Source organism: Tiliqua scincoides, chromosome 7 (genome assembly GCF_035046505.1).
Source record: "Tiliqua scincoides isolate rTilSci1 chromosome 7, rTilSci1.hap2, whole genome shotgun sequence".
Taxonomy (NCBI): domain Eukaryota; kingdom Metazoa; phylum Chordata; class Lepidosauria; order Squamata; family Scincidae; genus Tiliqua; species Tiliqua scincoides.
The window spans coordinates 14583870-14600882 of record NC_089827.1 but is presented as its reverse complement, the minus strand read 5'-3'; positions in this window follow the sequence as shown (position 1 = coordinate 14600882).

Sequence of the window (17013 nt, the reverse complement as noted above, 5' to 3'; positions counted from 1 at the left end):
AACATAAGAAGAGCCCTGCTGGATCAAGCCAAAGGTCCAGCTTCCTGTATCTCACAGTGGCCCACCTGATGCCTCAGGAAGCACACAAGGCAAGAGACCTGCATCCTGTTGTTAGTCCCTTGTATCTGGCCTTCCAAGGCAGTCTATTTTATAAAACCAGGAAGTTGCATATACCCATCACCGCTTGAAACCTGTGATGAACTGTTATTCTAGAAATCCATCGGATCCCCTTTTAAAGGCATCCTGCGTCAAAGACTTCCACAGATTAATTATCCACTGGGTAAAGGGGAGGGCACCAGGATGAGGGGAGGGCACCAGGATGAGGTCTCTTGTTATCTGGTGTGCTCCCTGGGGCATTTGGTGGGCCGCTGTGAGATACAGGAAGCTGGACTAGATGGGTCTATGGCCTGATCCAGTGGGGCTGTTCTTATGTTCTTATGTTCTTAAAGAAATATATGAGAATATAAGCAGAATAAAAGACAGAAAGACTCTTGGCCATTCCTAGTTATTCACAACTAAATCTATGTGTCCTGAAATACAGGCTATAAATGAAGGGAATTTGGAAATCAACTGTAAGATAATATGTCTATGGGTCTTTTGAAGAAGATATAGACTGGGGCAGGAAAAGTACTGGCTATTTTTGTCTTTTCTGATTGTCCTAATCCTTTCTTCATTGTATACCTTGATATGGGTGGAAATGGGAGCAATGCCAAGGAGAAGAGAAATGATGGCTGCCCAGATGATGGACAGGTAACCTTAGAAAGTAAAATCATTAGAGTGGGCACACCCCACTCACTGCTGGTGATCTCAGGCAGATGCATACATCACCAACGTCTATGCAATATAACCTACCATGCTAATGAAAAAAGTAGATATGTACAGAGTTATCACTGGAGCAAGTGTCAGGGAAACAGCAATGAGATGGTTTAAGGCAGTGGTTCCCACACTTATTGAAGTCATAGTGCCCCCAAAGCTTCTTCTTCCCTGCTCAGCCAGGCACTGCCAAACTTTACAAGATTTCATGAGATCCAAGATGGTGGTGCCAGGAGAACAGGTAGGAGGGGGACACTAGGGACATCAAGTGGCACTCCTGTGAGTATACCGTAACCGTAATGCCCTAAGTCACTGGTTCCCAAACTGTGAGAGGTGGCTTCCCAGGGAGCTGCAGAAACCAGCCAGGGGAGCCACGGAATCTTCATGAAAAAGGATTATACAATGCCACTATACAATGTATAAGATTGTAGCCCTAGTGGGGAGCCATGGTCAATGGTCCAGTAGGTCAAGGGAGCCTACTTAAAAAGTTTGGAAACCACTATCTTAAGGTATCACAATGCACACTTTGGGAAGCCCTGGTTTAAGGTAACATATAAACTGTACCTATAATTTTTCTTCTCACAGAACCACATCTCAGAGAGAAGAAAAATGATGCCATTTTCTGTGTGCTTTGTAAAGCCTGCCTTCAGACCCAGGTCTTGTAGGAAATCTGCAAGAAACTCCAAGACATCTTGAAGAAGGTGGTTTGTGTAGATGTGTGTGGGTTTTTCTTTTCCTGTTGACCAAAAGGAGAGTACACATTTTTATTTTCCTAGAAGCTTTATTTCCATTGCATATATTGCATGAAAATATTAGATTTTCATGAAAGCCAGTCTGTTCATGCATGTGTGGGATTCTGAAACATGATCTCCTCCACCACCCTCAGTCCCCTGATTATGACTGAGAGTGTGATAATCAAATCATTGGCTATTTTGGAGGAGGAGAATTTGCCCCCATGCACTGCCTCTGAGTTTTGTGTCTGGTCAGTACCCATCCTAGGGTTATCATCACGTGCTGTTAACTCTTAGAAGAAGAGATAATCTTCCCATTGGTTTTCTCGATGTGAACAACTGCTGCTTTTATTGCTGAATTTTTTATATTTTTTTTTCTGAATTTATTGCTGAATCTTTATCTTTTTTCTGGCAAAGTTGCCATTTTGAGCATATTTTTGTTTGTCACAACAGTTGTCACTCCTCACATGTCACTAGTTTGGCTCAATTTTTTCCTTGAAGGGTCTTTCGTACTGTGTGATCTTAGCCAATGGAGGACTCAGATAAAGGAATAAGATGATGCCATGACACCACACATCTCCAGGGTGGCCTTCCATTCTTGGAACTCATGCAGGTATCACAATCCACAGATGATTGAATAAGCAGATTCCAGGCCTCAGACCTGCTGAACCTGACCAAAGTTCCAATTTTTGGCCTTTCAGAGGCCTCAGAAGGCTGGGGAGGTATCCCTGGACCTCAGTAGGTCCTCTGGAGGTGATGGAAGCATAGCTCCTGTCACCTCCAGAGTGTACAGGCTAGACTCACCTGCGAGCTCGGAACCTGCAGATGTCGAAATCCACAGGTTCGGAATCCATGGGTAATGTGGGCCGCCCGTACTCAGATTTGTCTATGTGACAGAGGTCAAACAAATGCCTCAGGTTGGTTTCTTTCTGAGTTAGAGGAAGAGACAGTCCTGTTGCCCAGGCAATTCAGTAGATCTTCCTGTATTGCCATGCTATGCTGGCAGTTTCATTGCCCACCAGTGGCACAACACAAGATTTCACCGCAAGCCAGCTCTCATGGTGTGTAGCTATTCAGGAATACGTTTTTGACAGAAAAAGGGAAGTACATTCAGATATCCCTCTAACTCTAGGGTGCCCAACCCGTGGTCCACAGCACCACGCTTTGTAAGGTGTGCGTGCATTTGTGCAGCCTCGTGGCTCAGCTGCATGCAGAGGAGAGGTGCCCTGCCGCCCACTGCCTCCATTCCTTGACCCTGTGCCTTCAGGTGAGGAGTCAGATCAGGACTCCAGCCAGCCTGGGGAGTCCCTTCTTTTGCGGGGTGGGGGGACTGAGGAGGAGGGGGAGCCTGAGGGGGAGCAGGAGGAGGGCCTGAGGGGGAGGGGGGCCTGAGGGGGAGGAGGAATGGGAGTAATGAGGAGGAGGAGGAGAAGGAGCAGGCTCCCAAAGGCATCGCTGGCTGGCTGGCTGGCTGGCTGGGGAAGTTTCCCTGGGAGTGGGTTTCTCTGGATGTGATTTCCCTGGGAGTCCGGACTCCAGCTGGCCTTGGAACACAGAGGAAGGGAGTTGGAAGCAGTGTGGCAGCAGGAGAGGGGAGAAACAGTATGCTCAACCCCCAGCCCTGGTACCCCCTCCCGAGTTGGCAGGATTGGGCCCCCTTGGATGTGCTCTTCTAATGCCCAGGGGTGGAGCAAGGGAACCAGGTTTTTGCACCCCTTTTGGAGAGGGAAACAGGTAGCATCTCTACTGTCTTACTGCAAGCTGCCCACCTGGGGAGAAGCAATTCCAGAAGTTGCAGAACAGGCACCACCATAGCCAAGTACAGCAGGTGTAACCCCTGACTTTTCCTCCTCAGAGAGCAACAGCAGCTTTGTCCATGGGGAGCCCTCCCCCACCCCACACTTGGCCAGTTCCCCTATCTCCTCAGATTGCAATCCTATGCATGCTTACCTTGGAGTAAGCCCCATTGACTATAATGGGACTTACTTCTGAGTAGACCTGCCTAGAATGGGGCTGTTAGTCACACTGTGGCTGTGATGGACTTCTCCAGAAATTTCTCCAATTCCCTTTTAAAGGCATCTAGTCTAGACACCATCACCACATCTTGGGGCAAGGAGTTCCACAGACTAATGGCAGAGTAGGAAGCTGTTGTTTTGTGGCTGCAGCCTACCTAAAGGCTTGCTCACACTCTCTTAGCTCCAGCCAAAGTAGTACACAGCTGGAGCATGACAGCAATTAGAACAGGAAGTGTTCTAAAGACCTTGTAGTGCACACCAAAAGGACTTTTTTTCCTGAGACATGCAGCAGCCATTCTGAGATGCTGCTCTGAGCTGGTGCTTCTCCTTCAGGACCGACCTGCCTAAATTGTGTTGAACACTTTCCTAAGGACTCTGGACTCACAAGTGGGGGGAGCAGGGCCAGGGCTGTGTAACAAAAGGGCTGTGTAAAAAACAAAACAAAACATAGGCCCATGGCCTGATCCAGTGGGGCTGTTCTTATGTTTTTATGAAGTACTGACCTCCCCTCCCCTCCTATAGCTACATTACAGCGCTGTCCAGCAATTCTGTTCTCCTGGCCACATACAGGAAGCCTGTGACATTGTGTATATTTATTTTGACTGAAGTGCTTGCCTGTACGTTCACAATTGTTATTTTGTATAGGTTGTAGCAGATCCCTAAAATATAAAGGTTACTTGTGGAAGAAATAAATAATAACTCAAGTACTTTTTTTTTTTTAAAAAAGACTTGCTTCTTTCCACATTGTCTCATTATACATAATTTCATAAGATGAAATTAAGGCACTTGAAATGGCAATCTTGGAACAAATAATTTCTGCAACTCTTTGAGGGTGGATATTACTGAAGCAAATAGTTCTTGGCATGATTCAGCCCAGCACTGCTGACTTAAGGAATAATGGAGTGTTAGGGAGGATACCAATTACGAGGACTATCAATATTCATGCTTGAGGGTGAAAACAGGTAATGGGTAAAGGGCAGGAAGAAAGGGCTTTCCATGGGTCTAATATTGCACGACTGTCTAGCCATTGAGTGGAGCTGCTGCTTCTTCTGAAGCATTTAATTTAGCCCCTTGTCAGAATAACCAAATAGGGGGGATAATTGGCTGTTTTCAGTGTGACAGCAACTATAGCAAAACTTCATTGGAAAGAGAGACCTGAAATTGAGATATGAGTAGCTTGTTTGTAAGGGTTTTTGGAAACCCTTTTCTTTTCCTGTAGATGACTTAGCTCACTGCCTACTTTCTAAACTTGTCTCCAGCCTGAGCCAGATTAAGAATGGATTTAACTGCAATCCCCCCTAAAAACCTGCTTTCTTCATTTGCACCTCATCCTGAAGAGCATAAACTTTGCGTTTCTCAAGTTGCAATCCTCTGTACGCTTACTAGGTAGCGCATCCTGTCAGCAGCGCAACTAGAGGGGTCACAGTGTTAAGTGTTGCAGGCATCTGAATGCGCCATGCAAGCAGCCTCTCCCCCTCACCTTCAGAGCCATTGCAGGCGGCTAGAGCAAAACTGAAGAGGTGCCTCCAAAAGGGGATGGAAGGGTTTACACAGTTGTGTTCAGGCTTCGACCTCACTAACCCAACGGGGGACTGATAATGCTCACCACACAGATATGCAAAGGGAGAAAGGGAACCCCATGCAGCAATGCACTGAGACCAGACCTCTTCCCACAGCCCCACAGTGCAGACCACTACCCCCAGCCATGCCCAAGTGATTCTTGACACAAACACAGTGGCCCATTTCCCCCTCTAACCCCATGGCAGGGAGTGCCCCCCCCCCAGGGAATGTTTGGGACCTCGGCCATTGCACATGCTGGCCAAAAATTCACCTGAATTCCTATTTCTTTGTAGGACCACAGCCTTAACACAGGGCTGAATAGGGATCCTCCACAAAGAGTCACTGCAGCCCTCCAGAAAGGAAACAAGAGTCCAACAAGAAGCTGATGGAACATACCAAGATCCAGGTCTACAGAGCTTGCGTCCTGAGTACTCTTCTGTACTGCAGCGAGTCATGGACTCTTCGCTCACAACAGGAGAGGAAACTGAACGCTTTCCACATGCGCTGCCTCCGATGCATCCTCGGCATCACCTGGTAGGACAAAGTTCCAAACAACACAGTCCTGGAACGAGCTGGAATCCGTAGCATGTATGCACTGCTGAAACAGAGACGCCTGCGTTGCCTTGGTCATGTCGTGAGAATGGATGATGGCCGGATCCCAAAGGATCTCCTCTATGGAGAACTCGTGCAAGGAAAGCGCCCTACAGGTAGACCACAGCTGCGATACAAGGACATCTGCAAGAGGGATCTGAAGGCCTTAGGAGTGGACCTCAACAGGTGGAAAACTCAGGCCTCTGAGCGGCCTGCTTGGAGGCAGGCTGTGCAGCATGGCCTTTCCCAGTTTGAAGAGACACTTGACCAACAGTCTGAGGCAGAGAGGCAAAGAAGGAAGGCCCATAGCCAGGGAGACAGACCAGGGACAGACTACACTTGCTCCCAGTGTGGAAGGGATTGTCACTCCCAAATTGGCCTTTTCAGCCACACTAGATGCTGTTCCAGAACCGCCATTCAGAGCGCGATACCATAGTCTTTCGAGACTGAAGGTTGCCAACAAGGAATAGGGATCCTCCACAAAGAGTCACTGCAGCCCTCCAGAAAGGAAAGGTCCAAGCCACCACCACCCCAAACCCGGGCAACATTGCCCTGCAATTCCTCAGTGGCACCACTTTCCCTCACAAACGTGAATGGTTCATCACTCCATGTGTGGACATGTGTGACAATGCAGTCATCAATGCCTTGTTCCTCTCTATATGCTTCTCCTTGCTCCCCGTGTGTGTGTGTGTGTGTGTGTGTGTGTGTGTGTGTGTGTGTGTGTGTGTGTGTGTGTGTGGTCTTTTTGTGCATGTTTTGTGCTTACTACATCCAACACTGAGATAACCTGGATGGCACTGGGAATCTCTATGACATGTGAAGTCATAATCCAGTTTATAATAAAAAATACCATCCAGGATTTAAAGAAGCAGGATCCACAGAACAATTAACTACGTACTTTGCAACTACTTCTGTATATACCAGTGGGTCCCAAACTTACTCTGATCATGGTGAACTTCTTTCATAGCACCCTGTTGCCACAGCCCCACAACACTCCCCTGAGATCACACACAATTGCACAAGATCCACAAGAATAGCACAAGATCTCATGAGAATCACATGAGATTCCTGAGAATAATGCAATCTCGGCCCAGCCAAGATGTTGGCACCCAGGAGAGACAAGAAGACGCTGCCAGGGACATCCTGCAGCACACAGTTGGGGGATACAATAGAGGACTGGATGTACGCTTCTGGTCGAGCATCAGAGGTTGTCCAAATCGGGCACTAGTTAAAGCCTACACCCATCAGAGATTTCATCTGAACAGACTGACTGTCTGAACCCTTCAATACAGGTCAGCAGTCACAAATCCCCTCCACATTCCCTGAGAAGGAGGAGCCGCTGCCCACTGCCACAGGTAGTGGATTTGCGTCGCCCAGTGGGAGAGCTCCTTGCATCACCCCCATGATGGATCTCCTTCCATACCAGACAATACAAACAAATTACAATATCATCTGCACAGTCTAAATGCAGTGGCACCTCAAGGGTTAGTGCAGCTCCCATTGACTTCATTTATTTTAATATATAACAGCTTAGGTCTCCCAACAAATCAGTAATCAACAAAAAACCAGTGGCCAGTTTGAAGACACACAACAACTTAATAAAAGTTTTAGTATTAGTTCTGATACCCGGACAGGAGAGCTGACACCTTACTGGTTCCCTTACTGGTATAACCTTACTGGTATAACACCTTACTGGTTCCCTGACTTCTCACTGATGCTCAGAACACTCGGTCTCATTGGTCAGTTTTGAATTACGTAAATCCACTTATTGTTACATATGGCAGTTGTGTTTTCCTTTTCTGGTTATTTTGTGCCAACATTTGATAGAATATAAATATTTCAGTGGAGTTTGTTTCATTGCATTCTGCATTACATTACCCATCGAATGGTATATAACACAATGGAATACCAAGATTTTCACCATTTTGGCCAGTAGTGGTGTCACTCCTGAGTGTGGCCCACTCCCCTAGTGACGCCATTGCCCACTGCCATTACTCATCGCCACTAAGCTGGTGGGGGGCAGTGCAAGGCCTCTTGTCCCTCGGTTTCCAACAATCTGGTACTGACACTGCTTTTTGAACAGTGGCACCTCCTCCTCTGTTAGTGGCAAACTGCTTCTGGAACTCAGCAGGGCTGCAGTGGGTGCACACAAGCCCTATGCGTATGTCCTTGAATCCCACTTGGTGTTTCTTCCAATCTGTTGTCTGCTTTCACATTTATGTGCAGTGGTGGGCCTGGGGGGCAGGGGAGCAAAAGTTCCAGGCACCACTCCCACCATGTCCTTGCAGCTGCCACCTCTGCCCACCTAGGTAAGTGTCCCCAAGGAGGTTGGCGTGATTGGGTGGGGGGCGGGAGTGGCAAGTTGCAGACGTACACCCTGGGGCGGCATAGGGGCCAGGTCGGTAATTGTTTAGGTGAATGTTTGCCGGGGAAGGGGGGACGGACACAGATGAAAATATGGCTTCTAAAATAAATGGTGTGAAGCATATCACAGTCAGCCCACTCACCTGTGGGAACATATCCCCCCCCCCCCCGCCTTCGTGATGGTTTCAGAACATCAAGGTTGCATCCGGTAGTTAATGATTAAAGAGTAACTGATGCCAATGTAACACCCCTGTCGCAGGGCTTGGTAAGTCAGGTCATGGTACAAAAGGGGATGCAAGCTCTGTAAGCTCTGTATTTGCATATGTCAGAACAGCCTTCGAATACTCACAGTTCAAGCCCTTCACATCTGCTTCTGTTTACTCCCATGCTAACAGTCAAATGTACAAAAACCCTGTGCTAATTGCTCCGCTACACACCGACTGTTGACACATCCTCCACAGAGCTTTTCATAAATACACAGTTGCAAATAAACTACTAATGACTCTGCTGATTTCTAGCCCTGCCCCTGAAGGAGATCCACAACACAGACCCATACTCACAATCCCCCTCTTTAACAGGGTCTTGTTGCTAGCTGTCCTAAAGATTTGTATAAAGGCAGTAGCTTCAGAAGCAATTATCCCCAGAGTGTGGGGCGAAAGCAAAGACATGAATAAGTCATATGTGGGGATAGTAAATAAGTCCTCTTCAACTGCTCGTCTGACTGTAAACCACAATATCAGCCTGAAAAGTCCTGCTTTAAGGGACAGGAGAAGGGGGAAGGTCAGTGACATGAACCCCAGGGTGGTGCTGCTGCCAGGGACAGGAGGTTTCTTTTTTTTTACCTGCAGCCAGTGCAGGAGTCCTGGTAGCTCCCTGCACCTCTAACTATCCAAAAGGGGGCAGAATGTACCTCCAGTTTCCATCACAAAACTGGACGTGCCCTACTTCGTTATTTTTAGATGTTCGGAGGTGCGGGGAGGTCTGTGGAGGGCTCCCCAGACCCCCACCCCCAGACTCTGGTGCTGACTGCAGGTAAGTAAACCTCCCCTCCGTCCCTGGCAGCAGCAAGTGTTTGAGAACCTGAGGAGTTTGAGAAGCAAGGTTTTAGACTGTATAGCAGAACCAACTTGTTGACCCTTCAACCCTCCCCATGGAACCTGGCTGAGCGGGTGATGGTAGACAGTGGCAGAGCAATAGCTGCTTCTTTCAGCCACACCACCATTTTAAATTTCCCATGTCCTTATACGGCTGCGGTTTTCAAACTCTCCGGGAGTTTGAAACCCGCAGTAAGTCTTTGCGGGGGCAGGGGGGAGGCAGCAGGGGTAAGGGGAAGGCAGTGATGCGATCCCCAGGATCGCGTTGCTCAGAGGGCTGCAGGGACTGGGATGCACCCTCCAGTCCCTGCAGCAGCCGTCCCTGTGTGCGGGGAGCCCTGCACGAGCACCTGCAGGGCGCCCCAGGTCAGGGAAAGGGAGAGTGGAGCAATCTGCACAAAAACTCCGTTTCCGGTTTTGCAGAGTGGGATGCGATTGCTCCACTTTCACTTTTCCTGACCTGGGGAGCCCTGCTGAAGTTTGCGCAGGGCTCCCCGAACCCCCCAGGAGGCTGCAGGATGCTTGGGCAAGTGCACCCAAGCTCCTGCAGCCCCCCTGAGCGGCGCGATCCTGCGGATCGCACTGCTGCCTTCCCCCTGTCTCCTGGCTGCCCCCACCCGTTAAGGGGGCAGAGGTCAGGACCCACATGCTGGGGCGTCGCGACGCCCCAGTTTGAGTACCACTGTTATAGGGTCTTTCTCCCCCATGTGTAGCCTGGCCATAAGAGTAATGTAAAAAGGAGGCAGATGGCCATTCTTGCTCAGACAGAGAAATATCTCTTTTACCTTCCCCAGGCAATTGGGCCATTTGAGGGAGCAGTGTGTACATGGGGGAGAGGGCCAAGCAAATCATTGGTGCACCTACCACAAGGCTTAGTCAAGAGCTCCTTGGAACACAGTGACAATCCTGATTGGAGATCTCATCATGGTGGCAATCCTGACAATCTAACCAATCAGAGGCCATGAGTAGCAGCAGATCTAGCACTGCACAGACAGGGCAAATGCCCCAGGCACTGAATTCACATGGGACACATTACTGAAGTTCCTGACATGGTCAGAAACTGCACTTCTGGTTTTCCAAAAGTGCTGTTTAAGACCACAGGGAAGCATCAGAGCGCTTCCCCAGTCAATCTAGAGAGGCTCCACTTCACTTAAAAAGTGAGGGGGCACCTTCATGTGCAGGGGGCAGCATCACACAGAGGGTAGTGGCATCACAGACCTTTGTCCCAGGAACAGGGAAGGGTAAGTCCACCACTGACCTTGAGAAGGTCAGAGATAGGCTCTGATTATCCCATCAACTGGGTCCCTTCAAGGAGAAAGGGATCCTTGGGCACCTTGAGTCCCTTAGAGGAGAAAGACAGGGTATAAAGTAAATAAATAATAAAATCTCTCTTTACAAGTCTTATGCCCACTTTAGCCTCCCTTCTTCCCTCAAAATAACCCCAGTTCTGCCAAAAGCACCACTGAATCCAACCACCAGAGCAGCTTGCCTGGTGAAGCTGCTGCAGAGGTCCTCATTCCTCCCCTCTCAGCAGCTTCTTTGGTCGCAGCAGCAGCACCTGGATTCTCAGCAGCTCCTGGGCATGGTAGCCCCACATCAGTCTCAAGCAGGCCATCACCTCTCCAACCTTTCTATTTCATACACCCTCTGGCAGTGATTCTCTCACTTTTATCCCCAAGGTCCTCATTATTCCTACTAAGTTGCAGCAGTAAGCCATACCCATGGCAAACCAAAGGCTCTGGGGTTAACTCCATACCTCCCAGACCTGTCAAAAAGAAGGGCCCACTGCTGCCACACTCTTGCCTCTAGGGAAATCTTCCACAAGGAAGATTCCACTACATTCATATCATGGCTAGATTTTGCCTCTTGATCAAGGATAGTCAGTGTTTTTCTTGTCATGGCACACTGACCTCAATGGTCTTTGCACATTGTGATATCACTTCCAACTTCTGGGAGACTTTTCCTGGGTTCTGTGGCTCTATTTCTAGATCAACTGTCTGTAGTAATAGTCTGTCCCTCTTCCACTACCCCTTTTAGCGGCAACCTATAAAGTTTATAGCTGCAAAATGGATGCTCTGCACCCTGCACCTGCCCATGGCCCCTCTACAGCCCACCACCCACCAGATCTCCTCAATTGGCTCTCCGATCCTCATCCTGTTCACTGATTAAGAAAGTGGCCAGGTAGGGAAACAGGAATGGATGTGTACTTCACCTCTCCTATCCACTACATTCCCAAGCAGCCAGGTGGACATGGAACAGGGTGAAGGGGAGGAGGTGGCAGCTTTTTTTGTTTTCTCAGTTCATTAAAAAAAAAAAAAGACCATATAAAAGAGCATTTTTAACAATACAATAATTCCAAGTTGTCTAGTTGGTAATTGTAAATCAGAGCAACTATCTTAGAAGTCCTAAAATCCCAGTCACCTCTGCTATACAATAGTCTATGGCAGCCATTTTCAACCACTTTGCCATGGCACACCGGTGTGCCGCGAATAGTCTGCAGGTGTACCATGGGAATTTGAGGGAGGGTAATTTATTAATAGGGCCATTGGGGGATGTGAGCCCCCACTAACAGCATGGTGTGCCTTGGCAATTGTAAAAAAGTTGATGGCGTACCTTGACAATTTTAGCACCTTGTCAGTATGCCTTGAGATGGAAAAGATTGAAAATGGCTGGTCTATAGTTTATTGTGTAGACGGGGCAAACATAGCCTATGTCCCAGTAGGACAGAAATTGTAATGAACAGAATATGCCCAGTGAAGGTGGTCAGTAAAAGCCACCTTGACTTCTAGTCAGATAGGACTTCGTTTTCATCAAGGAAAGAATTCTTCGAAATGGTGGAATACATCGTAACTCCTCAAGGGGCAAAATTATTTCCAGATTCTTTTGAAGTCCCCTGAACAACAGACATTTGCATACTGTTTAAACCACTGATGTTGTCTCAGGGAAGGAAATTACATTTTAAGAATTTTTTTTTCTCACCATAATTATTGACTCAGATATTTCTGACAGGAAAGCACAGATGGCGTTCAAAGGGGAGCATAAAATAGGTGAAAATTGTTTCAATATGCAGGCAGAAACAAAGGATAGCATAGTTTGGAAGGCACAATTTTCAATTCTATGTAGGTTTTATAGACAAGATGTTTACAAAGTTTAATTAATACTCGATACGTGGACGTTTGTTGATAGATATGAAAGGCGGCTTTTTTTATTTTTTCCGTTTATTCCTGCAGAACCGAATAAATATTCTGTGAAGACACATTCATGGATCTGTATAAGTTTCCAGGTTGATAGACAGATATGTAAAATAGATGAATTTACAATTAAGTGCAATCTTAAAATGCTCCGTTAATAAAATCATACCACGGAGAGATTTGGTCTCCAGACTCCTTTTACTCTGCAACAATCATTTAAATGAAGGGAATATCTAGCAATGATGTGGTTATATCTGCAACCTTGGACTGCAATTAATTTGGTATAAAAAGGCACTTTTGAGTATCCTAGTTAAAAAGTCTCATCATAAACATGTGGTTCAGAGATTCCAGGAAAACAAATACTCAGTATCAAACTGAGCCTGTGAGCTAGATTGTATCCTAGAAGTGAAGGCAAACACCTGCTCAGAAAGATAAAACAGAATGTAAACTAACAACAGAGGCGATATCAAATCAGCTCAGAATGCCGCTATCAAGAGTTTTTCCTGGTAACTGAAAACCACACACAGACCTCCTAATTGTCAACAGACACATACTTTTGTTAATTACTTTTCCAAGCATTTATACATGAAGCTACTGAATTTCAGCCCATCTCACGTTGAGATTTTTTTCCTGTACAGCATTCCACTTCTCAATGTGTGATTTCCTAATTAATTTGTGCTGAATGTGTGCTTCAGGTTCCCCAGACTGCCTGCTTTGTTTCGGTAAAAAGTGTCATTTATTTATATGGACCACAATCTAAAGTGCTTCTTTAGGCATTGTAGGTGTGCAATGGGGTTTATGTTGGCTGTTACTAGGACCTCCTTCAGGATCCTCTGATGCAGGCAGGGAAGCTCTGGCCTTCTGGCCTGCACTCTTGCAGCACGCTACTCTGTGTGCTGCCGGGAGGCCCTTTTGGGCAGCTTTACAGTAGTCACTGTCAGCAGAACATACATTCTGCTGGTGGCAGGCCTCAAAAGGATTGGGCTGCCACAGTGGCGTACGAAGTGGGTGGTGAGGGGGTTCCCTGGCCCCGGATGCCAGGCTTCAGGGGTGTTCAAGAAGCCACCCCAATATGGTGTTGCAGCAGGGATGACCCTGCTGCAGCTGCCTGCAAGAGAAGCATATTTAATGTCATGATATAGACAAATACAAAGTTATAGCCATATGTCAACACAGCTGTATTGCCAGCAATGTGTGAGTGAAATCTTTTACTCCACCAGTTACCTCTGGGAAGTCCACAAGCTGAAGAGAATTATCTGGCACCATTGTTCCCCTGCAACTGGTATTCAGAAGCACATTGCCACTGAACCTGGAGGTAGCACATGGCTGACATGACTAGCTATCGATAGGCCTGCCCTCCGTGAATCTGTCCAATCCCCTTTCAAAGCCATCCATACCAGTGATCATCATCACATTCTGTTGCAATGAATTCAACCACCAGCTAATTGTGCTTTCTACCCAAGGTGGGTACAAAGCAATGCAGAAAGAGGAAGCTGATTGATTCAGTGACATGGGTTACAGTAGGTCACAATTTGGTTGCTCATGACAGTGTCCAGAATTCCTGATAGCAGCTGTTCATGTATGCGAGGGCAGGGACGTTGAGGATAGCTAACCCAACTGCCAACACTTGTATAGCTATGAGGTATCTCTAAGTGCCCCCCTCCATGACTCACAGCAGTGCAGGAGGAAGAACTGAAGTCCAATGGTCAGTGCAGATGTGATGGGTAGAGGTGGGAGAAAGCAGTGATAACAAAATAAAAACACATAACTGCTTTCTGCACTTCTCATTTTTGTAAAAAATAAAAAACCCAAAATCTGCAAAAAAATAAAGTCATTTTATGTGGTTTATTCTTTAGATTTAATGGGGGAGTGCATGGGTAATGACTGTGTTTGCATCTGCTGACACTATACCACCTATATCATCCATGCAGTACACTTTTAAAGTGATTATAATTTGTAATTATAATGTATATTGTGAATAAAAACACGTAACACCACTTTCTGCACACCTACCTTCAGAAAACACAGAAATCCACAAAAAAATAAAACCACCTCTCCCACCTTCAGTGATGGGTTAAATCATGTTTCTTATGCTACAGACCCTTTTCAAATGAGAATTCTCTGCACTACTTTTTGAAAAGTAAATATATATTGGGAGTTCCCATCATGCAATTCTTCTATCAGGTCTAGTCTGGCACTTCAAAGGACAATGGAACCACATCTTTGGGAAAACAATTGAATTCCTCAATATAATACGAGACCTAAAAAGGAAATCTTTGTGAATATTGCTATGTTAAAAGGAAGTTAATTCACCCTACTCCTTATGAATATATTATAAATTTTACTCTTTTTAATATGCTTTCACCAGCATCTTTTGTGCTATTTCTTAATGTCTGTCCATGCCCCACATTGATCTAGGACCACTCTTCACATGTACAATACATTATGCCCTTGATACAACCGCTGAATATCTTGACAGACAGCTGCACATCCATCCTTATCTACCAAGAAAGAAGGGAAGATCTTTCCAGAGCAGTTGAGACTGTGCAAGATTGGAAAACCGCACATATGGTCAGCCCAGGCTATCAACAATTTCTGCACAAGTGGACATTTGAGGATATTTCATGGATGGTGGACTGGAGGGGGGCCATGAGCAGGTGGAGGTTGCAGAGCATCCTTTGTAGTTTGTGCACCTCCCAATTTGCTTTCTAACAGCTGGTTGTTTCAGCTGGCCTCGTGGCTAGTCTGGCCCTGGTAGTGGCTAAGAAACTGGGCTATGAATCAGGTTCAGATCTCATTGCCATTAAGTTACCAGGTGGCCTTGGGCAAACCACTCTCTCTTAGTCTCGGCTCCCAGTTCTATGTGGAAGATAAAAGTACTTCCCTTAGAGCAGCAATTTTCAACATTTTTCTTTTCATGGCACACTGATCTCTATGGTCTTCTCTATGGTCTTCTTTGCCTCTTGTGATGTTGCTTTCAAGAGACCTTAATGAGTTCTCCTCTTAATGAGAGTTCTCCTCTCATCTTAATGAGGGCCAGGGTATCTTAGGGACCGCCTACTTCCGTACAATCCGGCTCGTCCTCTTAGGTCATCAGAGAAGGCCTTTTTACAAGTGCCGCCGCCTAGGGAGGTACGTGGGGCAGCGGCAAGAAATAGGGCCTTCTCAGTAGTGGCACCAACGCTATGGAACTCCCTTCCCCTTGACTTAAGAATGGCTCCCTCTCTTGAGACGTTTCGGCGGGGACTGAAGACCCTTCTGTTTAAACAAGCCTTCTGAGTTCATGGCCTTTTTAACATCTTTTTAACATCTTTTCTGCATCTCTTAGTATTTTTTACAGGCCTGATTCCTATGATCTGCTGCTTGATGCTCCTTTTACCTATTTTTTTATTTGATTACTATTTTTATGATCTTTGTTAATATGTCAATGTTTTTTATCTGTTTTTTAATATTATGTTTTAATCTGCTTTTAACCTGTTGTAAGCTGCCCTGGACAAGGGCGGGGTATAAATAAAGTATTATTATTATTATTATTATTATTATTATTATTATTATTATTATTATTATATTCTGCGGCTCTGTTTCCTTCCCTCTTCCTCTGCTGGCAGGAACAGACAATTCATCACTACAGACAGTTGACTTAGACCCAGAGCCACAGAACATGGAAGAGTCTTTCAGTGATTTTCAACTATACTGTAGACATGCTGCAGCACACCAAAGTGCCATGGCACATCAGTTGAAAATGGCTGCCTTAGAGACTACATCAAGATAATACATGTCCCCACATGCTCCATTGTAGGCTTTTCTGCAAGGTCCTCTGACCAATAGAAACTTTTTTTTTTTTTTTGCAAAGTGTGGTAGCAGGAAGGAGGGGGTATAAAAGCCCCATTGAATTAGCACTTATAGTTCTTTGGATACCACCAGTCTTTGCCACCTGGTTTTTACTATGCTACCTGTGCTCTTCGATGCCCCCCCCCCCATTCAACAACCCCCAAGTTAGAACTTGTTCTTAATCTAAGTGCAAGATTTTTGGTACTGTGCACTATTTCAGAAGCATCTATAATTGGCTGGAAAGTATGTATTTATATAAAAGCAATGTATAGCAACCTACCACCCTCCCCATCCCCACCCCCAAACAACATGGTGACTCTTGAATATTTATAGACTCCCTTCGACTGACAACAAGACTCTGAGCCATCTTTGCATTTTCTATCGGGAATGAAGATGCACAAAGTGAGGATTGCACGGATAAAGACTCAACATCCCACATCAAAGTTCGGTTAGCCATAAATCTTCTTGAGGCTGAAGCTATAGAAAAGAACACAGTAAATATAAGCCATTTTTTGCTTGCTTGGTTATGCAACTACAGCAAATAATCTGACAACACAAACACGGAGACTTTAAAAGGTTTCAAGTGCCCTGATTACAACCGTATTAAATCTGTGTCCTTTTGCATAGAAACTCTGGGCTTGACAGGGACTAAAATGACTCTAAACCTCATCTGCTTTTTTTTTTCCAGGCAGTATTTCATAGTCCCTGCTGTGTGCTATCCGCGACTAAGCTGACATGCCCGAACAGTGGCTGAACAAAGAAAAAACCCATTGAAACTGTATTTATTTTCTAAATCTGCATAAAATGACTATTGCAAGGAGGC